The sequence below is a fragment of the Gavia stellata genome, chromosome 11 (assembly GCF_030936135.1).
Source record: "Gavia stellata isolate bGavSte3 chromosome 11, bGavSte3.hap2, whole genome shotgun sequence".
NCBI lineage: Eukaryota > Metazoa > Chordata > Aves > Gaviiformes > Gaviidae > Gavia > Gavia stellata.
The window spans coordinates 18,346,633-18,356,676 of record NC_082604.1 but is presented as its reverse complement, the minus strand read 5'-3'; positions in this window follow the sequence as shown (position 1 = coordinate 18,356,676).

Sequence of the window (10,044 nt, the reverse complement as noted above, 5' to 3'; positions counted from 1 at the left end):
CCTCTATGCATTTTGTGCAGCAGGAGTGCACTGAGATGGTTAGAGGAGAATGTGAGTCCTCTTGCAAACCTTTCTAGAGTTTGGGAAATGTTCTCCTGAATATGGCATCCTGGTTTGTGTCAGACAACAAGCTGTTGGCTTAAAATACACCAGCCAAATGTTTTGCTGCACAGACCTAAACCTTCAGAAATGGGAGGAACTGGGCATACGAGAGACTCAATGGTCATCAGTTACCTGGCACCTGGCACTTTCAGAGTATGTGAGACATCATCTTAGGCAGAAAACATGCACATTACAGATTAAGCCAAATTTCAGACCTGTTCTTGCCCTTCTAGACACAAACATAGTGTCACGCCAGGCAGTGAGCAGCAGCGGGGAGACAGGGGGATTGCTCCTGTTCTAACAGGCAGAGGAGATGATGGTTCCCCACAGTTCCACACACTTTCAACAAAAGCAGTGCAACTTTGGGATGAGTTGTGGAAAAGCTGTATTCCTTGGACAATTTGATGTGGGATGATACTGGGAATAACAATAGCACCTGAGCATTGTCATGCTTCTCTCCTAACTGAGCTGAGTGACCCATATGCTATTTGGCACCATGGGGTACTGTTTGCTAAATGAGACAACAGCTAGATATTTCCAGGCTTGTGATAATCTGGAGAATTGTAAAGAAATAAATGGTTTACCAGTTGAATAGAGAAAAGAGAGGAAAATAGCAGGGAATGCAAACACTTGAGATATCTTTTCTCTGCTCCCCTGTTAGTAATGGTTCTCTGAAGAGTGGTAACTCAGGAGCAGCCCTTTACCTCCACAGCCAACTGAGATGATATTCCAGTTAGCCAAACTTTCAGGTTGCTTCCCATGAGCTTTGTGGAGAACTCACCAATGCGTTGTGCAGCCCAGCTTGTCATTTCTACCCTTTCAACTCACCTTGCTGCCTGGTCCTCCTTGCAAAAGCCATGAAAGCCAGGCACAGGTCCATACATGGACATGTCCTTGTACGCAGGAAAATGCCAGAGAGCTGCTTTACAACAGCTGTGGCAATGAGGAACAAACGGAGGTAAAGGGAGCTCTGCTTCTCTGTCTGGGGCTTGCCCTGAGTGTTGGACCCCTGCAAATGCTACTGGATCAATGCCAGTCTCAAGGACCACTGCAGCAAAGGGGTCGGGCTCAGGGAGAGGATCTGCTGGCCGCCAAGCAAGGAGGCACCCAGCGAGCTCAGAAATCCCTTTAGCTCAATCATCTCCTGCAGGGCCACAGAGAAACCTGACCGTTCAGGTGAAAAAAAAAGAAACCCACTGTCTCATTTACAGCAGTGATTCCTTGCTGACAGATGCAAATCACCATAGCCTCATCGGTGGGACTTGCTCTGAGCACACCTGGACTGTGAATACCAGCTTATCTAATACATTTTCTTCCTTGAATCTCTGTCTCGGAGGCTTTCATGTGTTTTTTCCAGTGTGACCTGCAGGACCTTCTGTGCCTGCCAAAGCACCCTGGCTGGAGGGGACCGAGGTCTCTATACAGGCTGTTAGTCTTAGAGTTGCAGCAATGCCGGGACTTTTCATGTTTGCACATGTCAAACAGCCTGAACACTGATGGGGAACCCCCCTAAAAATATATAGTCCATTCAATCAGGAGTGTTCATTGGATTTCTGGGTGGAGTTTTCTGAACTGTGTAGTCTAGAAGGTCAAAAGAAATGGTCAGTTTAGTATTTCTAGTCCTAAGAATTTACTAAAATCCCTTGCTTCTCTGTTTCTTGGCTTCCCCTGACCAAAGACCAACATGCAACCAGACTTTCTACTGCCTTTAATCCTCCTGAGGCTCAGAGAAATAAAATCCCAGGGACTCACTTTCACCTTTTTCTTTTGTAAGGACTCAAGCCATTCCTTTCTTGAGGTCTGCGAGGATGCTCACTCCAGTGACCTGCCTGGGCAGAGGAGCATGCTGGGGACAGGATAAGAAGTCACCATAAGGAGGCAAGTGCCGCCCAATGAAAAATACTGCTCTGTTCTGCTAACCTTTAACTTTCCAATGAAACAGCCATCTCTTGTGTCTGGTGGCAGGTGAGCCGCAGCCAGTCTGTCTGTGTGATGGGCTCGGAGGGCCGGAGGGGGGATATTCCTTAGAGGTGTGAGCACAGAGTCCGGACGTCACTTGCGTACCCGGGGTACAGCCTGCTTTCATCGCTGCTGAGCACTGACACACGTGTTAGCAACACAGAGGGGGATCTCTTAGGGGTGCCTGTCCTTGGGCACCAGCACTTGTGCTTGCGTAAGGATGCAGTCATGCAAAGTGGCCTCTCAGCATGAGGCAAGTACCTGTTACTGAAGCACTTTGAAGCAAGCTAAGGTTCTCATTATTTTCTGAGCCTGGCGACAGCGCTGTTGCTTCCTCTGAGGCTGTTTCTTGTGCTTCTGAGGAGCTGTCAGGAGTCCACCCACTCCCAGTCAGTGGGGAGAGCTCCTGAATAAGCACCCTGCAGCTATGTGCACTCCTGCAGGGTCCAGCTTGATCCCTGAGTTGCTTTACACACCAGGACTGTATTCACACCACCAATAAGCAGCCATGTAAGGACGATCTGGAGAATATTCTTGAGTCCTAATGCTGGCTAGATCTGTGCCGAAGATGAACTCACAGCCCATGATAGTGTCTCTAGCCCAGGCAGCCTTTTCTAAATGGATACTGGAAGGCAAATAAAGGTGGCAGAGAGCAGCTGGAAGCAGGGAAAGACCCTCAGCTATGAGATCAGAGCTGTCTTGGTATTTTCTTTAGGTATGGAAACTGTAATTAAACTTTTCTCCTCATCCCCCAGCATGTTTTGGTGTAAGCCCTGCAGGTCACTTTGATGAAGAGACAGTGCTGCTCTGCAGACCCCAGAGAGTAAATGGTTTCTCTACTGGACTATTTGCTGTGGTGGCATTTAGACACATTTCTCACACTGGCAGCACCTTCAGCCTGACGCAATAGGGAACCCATTGTGAAGAGCATCACTGCATAAATACTGTAAATCACATTGGCCCCAGCAATGGAACTTGCAGGGGTGAGTGTATGCTGTGGGAGGGCAGAGTTTGGGGGAGGCGTTGGAAAGCCAGGCTGCAGGTTGCTGTTATGCTAAAAGTCCCATTACTAAAGACTTTGCCTGAGTTTCTTGGGCATAATGGCATGCTTCCCAGTCATGATGCCTTCTTTTCATGGGGTCCCAGAATTGTAAGCCATGCCAGGTACCTCAAATGCTCTCAGATCCACGTATCGAAGTTTCTCAGAGATGAATTACCATGTGTAATTGCCATGATGGATAACGCAGCAAGGTATTGAACAGAGCCCTGGAGTCATTCAGGACCTACATTCGCCCCTTTTGTTCCGATGGAAAATTAAATGATTCTTAAAATAATAAATGTGCACCCTGGAGAGAAATACTCAGCTGCTCCCTCAAGAGGTGCTGTACTGTTCTTGTGTTGAGCAAGGAATAATGAAGGTAATTGAAAAGTTATTACTTTGGGGGCGAATTTGTCTTGGCTTGTACAGCCTTGCAAATACACTTGACTGGTGAAGCAGTCCATGTTCTGCAACAGGGAGAACAGCCGTGCTTTAGAAAAATCAGGCCATCAGGTCTGGGCTCAGATTCTGCAACGCCTTGTTCTTTGTGCTGTTGCAAAGGTCTTGAGGTAATCCCACGCCAGCCGGCTGTACGGTGCTACCTGATCAGACCAGGGTGAGAGTGTGCAAGCTAATGTGTGTCTGGGCTGGGGCAGGCTAAGATCTCCCATGCCATGGAAGAGAACTCACTAAGCTGCCCACAACCGTCCAGGGAAACAGTGTGCTTGGATATAAACAGCGGCCTAAGTGCTGTATGGGAGAGGTTGGCCCTAGCCATCCCGTTGGCATTACTGAGTCACGTCAAGGATTTGGCCATGCTTCCTCTTGCTGGTGTCAGCCATTCAGTCTCTTCCATGTAATTTTGTCTTCTCTGTGGCCATAGCTGAATGGTGGAGGTGGAAGCAGGATGGGAGGACCATCGGGTACGGAGGGCACTGGGTGGATCATCTGTCTTGAAGCACAGTGAGCTGGAGAAAGCCCATCAGAAGCCACTGAGATGGTGGAGGGGGATGTACGAGGCAAGGTGGAAGGGCTGGCTTTGTTTGAGCCTGAAGACAAGGACAAGGAGGATCTCGCTGCTAGCTTCAGCTACCACCAAGGGAACTGAGAGGCTCGAGCCGAACTGTCCTCAGAGGTGCACAGCAGCAGGACAAGAGGCCACGGGCACAGGCTACAGCAGGGACAATGCCAACACAGTATAGTGAAAAAACACCTTCATAACGAGCGTGGCGATCCTGGGACAGGGCAGTGGTGGGGGAATATCTGTCTTTGGAGATATTAAAAACTCAGCAGGACAAGGCCTAACTTTGAAGTTGGCCCCTTTGTGCAGGGGGTAGGACCAGAGACCTCCAGAGGTCCCATCCTGCCTCAGTTATGCTGCTTCTCTGGTGCTGATTTGTAAAGAAGAGGAATTAAACCTTGCTACTTCTGCAGAGGCAAGGAAGCTGCAGGAGCTGCAGTCTGCGTCACCAGACAGTTGTGTCTCAGACTAAGGTACAGCTGCTGAATACTTTCTTGGTGGTGCTAAAGGTTTTAAGTGGGTTTTGGATCTCTTAGACCAGGCAATGACAGTGACTCTGTCCCCTGCATCTCAGTGAGGGGTGGGAGTCTCCTACGAGATGGCGCATCGATTCCTTGACATGTTTCCAGAGATGGTGCAGGAGCGGCTACATGAACATTCAGCGTGAGAGTGGTCCCCCCCGACCTGCACATAGGAAGAGAGAAAAGCAAGAGAAAAAAAAAAGGGAAGATTTGCTCCGCAGTGTCTGCCTGGGACCTGGCCTGGCTGCAGGGAATTGCAAAGCAACACTTCAAAAAGGGTTTTTTTGTTGGTTTTTTTCTGCTTGTTTTTAACAATTAATTCAAATGAAATGAAAGTTTTCACATATTGTGTTTGGTTTTTTAAAAAAGCTCTCAAATAATTAGAGTACTCAAAGTAAACAGGCTCTTCATGCTTTATTACCTGATGTGTATTATGGCTCCATTAATGCACTCTGGCACTTTTGCCATTTTCCATGTTTCAAAATGTTTTAAAGATGGGACTCAAATCATCAACATTAATTGCCAGCAAAACAGAAATGAACCTTCTAAAAGGGAAATAATTTTATAGCTCTAATTTAATTAAGTATTAAAGCTCATTGTTTCCATCTTAGGTGGACAGTAAAAACATAAGTAAAGTTAATATTTATTAATCCTAATGTGCAGGCCAGGTAATTACATTGCCCACTGCGGCAGTGAGGACTGCGTGACTCTCACTTGCTCTCTTGCTGTATGTTTGCACACCCTGCGGGTAAACAGGAAAGAGAGGAGGGTTTGGTGCTAATTAGAGAGATGAAATTCTCTTTCCAAAGGGCTCCTGATTTTAATCGTGTGTTCAGGACTATGGATGCAGGTAGGTAATTGTGTTTGGTGACAATGGCCAAAACCCAGGAGTGGGTGAGCAGCTCCGGAAGGAGCCGTGACTTACGCATGCAGAAGTACATGTGTAGGCATGCACACACACACAGAGTCACACATACACTCTCCCCGTGTCGTGTTCATTTCACAGAATCACAGAATCATGGAATCACAGAATGATAGGGGTTGGAAGGGATCTCTGGAGATCATCTAGTCCAAGCCCCCTGCCAGAGCAGGTTCACCTAGAGGATTTCCCACACAGAAATTTTTCCACACTTCCCAAATTATTTTTGCCCCATGTTTTTTTCTTCTTGTCCCTTTCCTTGCAGCCTTTAAGCAAATCCAGCTGAGCTGTGGAGCATCCTAATGCTGTGAGCAGGACCAGCACCGCACTGTCATCAGCATGAGCTGTGGGACAGACATGTCAGGGGCATTGCTGGGAGCTGAGTCTTGAGCTCAGGAACTTTGGAGGTTGTTTCTGCCCTTCTGTGACTCTTCCTGTGCAGAGCATGACAAGGGGACAGAGCAAAGGCAGAGGCAGAGCAGAGCTGAGCATGCTGCCTGGCAGGGAGGAGAGGCTGCAGACCAGGAGAGCTTTTTCAGCCAGTGGAGAATTTCCTCTCCTTGGCTGCTGGTTCAAACTCACCTCAGGACGGTTGTGTCTGGAAGGCTTTGCCTTCAACAGTTTTACTTGTCATGTGTCTGTAAATCCGCTCACTTCCATCACTGCATTGAGCACTTGTCAGCATCTTGGCTGGTAGACACTGGGCTCTTCTGCAGGAAAGATGCTTTTACAGGGCAGGTGTAGATACATACATGGGAGAAAAGATCATGACAGTAGCCCAGGGCAGATAAGACCCATCACTTTGCTAAGTCAGAACCACGCCAGGTGCAGAGAGCTTTCATCTCTCTGATGGGGCCACTCTTTTTTCAGTGGTGCCCAGTGACAGGACAAGAGGTAACGGGCACAAACTTGGTCATAGGAAGTTCCATCTAAACATGAGGAGGAACTTCTTCACTTTAAGGGTGGCAGAGCACTGGAACAAGCTGCCCAGAGAGGTTGTGGAGTCTCCTTCTCTGGAGATACTCAAAACTCGCCTGGATGCATTCCTGTGCAATCTTCTCTAGGTGAACCTGCTCTGGTGGGGGGGTTGGACTAGATGATCTCCAGAGGTCCCTTCCAACCCCTGTGATTCTGTGTGATTTGCCTGTGCCTGCATCGAGCCCGCTCTAACCACGGGGGCTTCACATGGCAAGCTGAGCGTTGCCTTCAGCCACACCATGTCTGTTCGAATGCCAAGCCTGGCTGGGACCTGCTAAGCCAAAGCAAGATTGGCCCCACAGCTCTGCAGACTGGGCTAGCTGGCAGTGAGTAGGTACTAAACCTGTGACCTCTGGATCAGCACTGACCCAAGTTAATATGAGCTACTTCCAAGACCATTTGTGTTGGACCGGAGCAGATTTTGAAATTTTCTAGCCTCCTCTCAATCGACCCAGTGAAGAAGAAAAGATCCCCAGAGCATCACAAGTCTACCATTTGATTTCCCCACCATGCCTGCTCAGCATCTTGCAGGATTGGCCCTCCTGCATGCTGCCTTTTAATTGCTGACTGATTGTAATATAGGATTTTATTTTCCCTATAATGACTCTTGGGGCCCCCAGATGTTCTCCTCAAGTGTGGTTGCGTCAGCACCAGAGACTGAATGACTGATACCAGCAATTTTTACAGCTTGAAAGAAGAGAAATATGTGAAGGGGATTTAATTTAGCTCCAATATTGTGTCTTCATCTTCAAGACTCTACAAGAAAATGACACCAAAAGGTTATTTTACAACGAGAGGAGGGAGAATTAGCCTGAGAGAGGGAGAGATCACCAAGCTGGCTTTCTAATATCAGTTCATTACAGAGAACGCGTTTGCACAGCCGCTTCGCTGCTGCTGTTAATTTAAACCTGGATGATTAAAAGCTGTAATTGCACCATTTTAAATAAATGTCCGCTATCTGGATTATTATATTTTTAATTAGTGCAGCTCTGTCGAATGTTTTTATCCCTCTGATTGATTTGTTTATACTGTATTTAGCTATAATTCATTGATCTCCCTGACCCTGCTATCTCCTGAGCATGCAGTTTGGTCATGATTCCAGCAAATGGAAGAGGACCGAACCAGGAAAGAGCAAAAGGTACCAGGTCAGCTGTCCCTTATGAGCTCTTTGCAGCTCTCCTCCTTCGCCTCCCGACCCAGGTGCTCTTCGGCTCTTTGCTCTTCCCCAGAGCTGTGGGGGAGGTTGAAGAGCCTGGAGGACTGGCTGTCTGGGAAGCAGGATGGGGGAAAATTGAACTGCCATCCAGCAAATCTTAGGATGTGGTGCTGGCAGGAGCATCCCAGGACCCCGAGGTTTCATCCTGTGTGTTAGGACCCATTCCTTAACAATTGCTTCACAGGCAGCAACCTGCTCCTCTCTCTCTGGGGGACTTTCTAAAAATGTAAAATTTCCCTGGCAGAAGGCATGATTTCCTGGCAGGCTGGGTTACATGTGCTGGAAATAGCTCTTCCAGGGCACAGGTCTCCACTGTCCAGACCTGAGTGCAAAGCATATTTCTAAGCCTTGCTCTCTTTCTTCACACCACCCAAATGTGACTGTTGGGTAAAATCCAGAATAAGCACCTAGAGCCATGCTGGACCATGATACCCCATCGCATGCTGTTCTCTGCCAGGGGCAAGGTGGTGCGAGCAAGAATAACTTGCAGATCATCATCTTGATGTTCAGGGCACTCCTGATTGCTGCTTGGGGTCTGTGCTGAGGGGCACACGTGAGAACGCCCTGAGAATATTCAAGAGGCTGCTTGCTCCTGTAGGACTCCAGGGCATCTCTGCTCATGCACTTATCTCCTATCACATGTAATATCTGCAGTACAGGGACTGTCACTTGCTCCGACTTTGTGCTGCACCCACTAAGGGGGTGTTTCTGACTGCTGACAAGGGCCCTGAGGCACTCTGATAACCTGATGCATCACGATGAATAGTCTGCCTGCCTGGCAAATACTGCAAGGCTTCCAAACACTTGACTTCCCTAATTTTCTATAGTCTCTGGAACCCTTAAAGAATGGATCAGGCCTTCAGCATTATAGAAGAGGAGTCTGCCTGTGTCTCCTGGCTACAACATAGTGTGTGGCCTCAGCATATCAGTGCTTACTGCTGGTTAATGGCTTTTCCTCTAGCAGTGTGCCAGATGCAGCACTACAGCTGCAGCATGGGTCAGGAGGACAGCCTGGTGATAGCACATTGCCAGAGACACGTTTGCAAGGGGAATGCTGTTACTGGGCAAGTTTCAGTGTGGACTGAGTGACAGGGCAGTAGATGGACAGCCTTCCCAGGTAACTGTGCTGGAATGATATTTGTGCATCTGTACAGAGCATTTCCAGGACTTGGTGGACAGGAAACTATAAAAGCAGCTGCTCGTGGGGCAATGGCTACCAGCAAAAAGGGAATGCAGCATTGAAGGAAACCTCCTGGAACAGCATGTCCAGTTGCCTGCCCTCACAGCTCAACGTGGATATGAATTTACTTTTGGAAGGCCACAGAAAGGGTACCCAATTGTGTTGAATGTAAGCTACACAGCTCCACTCCAGACTCAAAGCTTACGTCCTTTAGCACAAAAGGAGAGAGCGTCCCAAGGACAGAGCAGGAAGGAATCAAAGAATAGAAACTGTAGGGGCTTCAGTCATGTTCTCATTGTGAATCCTCCAGCTACTCAGCCAGAAAATAAGGCAGAAACTAGATATGGACATACCAGAGACTGATTTCATGGGTACTGGAGCAGCCCCATGGCAGGTACAGCACAGGATGAATGGGGTAGGTGAGGGGGGGGGCTATGACTTTGAAGCAGCATTGAAGAGAATTATAGTCTACAGCAAACAAGTCATTTTGGCCATTCAGAAAGGGTAATTACACTTTGAGATCTCTGGGGCATATTTTTCTTGTTGGCCAGTAATCAAACTCTGTGTTCCTTTTTTCTTATTTTAATTAAAAATATTGGTTTGCCATGTTCACCAGACGTCTAGCTCATTCTGCTTGAGTACAAATGCTTAATAGCATTTTGTAATTGGCCTAATTGTCTATTAGTAAATAAGCCTTGTAATTTAGTGAGCATCCTTGAAGTGCTTACTGCTATACCTGACACAAAGCTGAGGACTCCTACCTCCAGGAACTTACAGGCAAGAGGGGTTTTAATGACAAATCAAGGTGGTTTTACATGAGAAGAGCAGCTCAGTCCTTGGGAAAAGTGGAAGGGATTGGCTGGGATGAGGCATTGGCATTCTGCAGTTGTCCATAGCAACTCTGCTCTCTTGAACTCTTTCAGTTTGACAAGTGGAAGTGGGTTTGAAAGTCTATGTCTTATTGATTTTACCTAAGAGAAAACAGAAACTTGTACAAATTGCTTTCCCTAATGAATTTCCTATTGCAACCTTTGCATTTGGTAGGCTCATTGTGCAACTGGTGGTCATTGTGCAGAAAAGCAGAGATGCAGTTTGAAAGCCCCGATCCC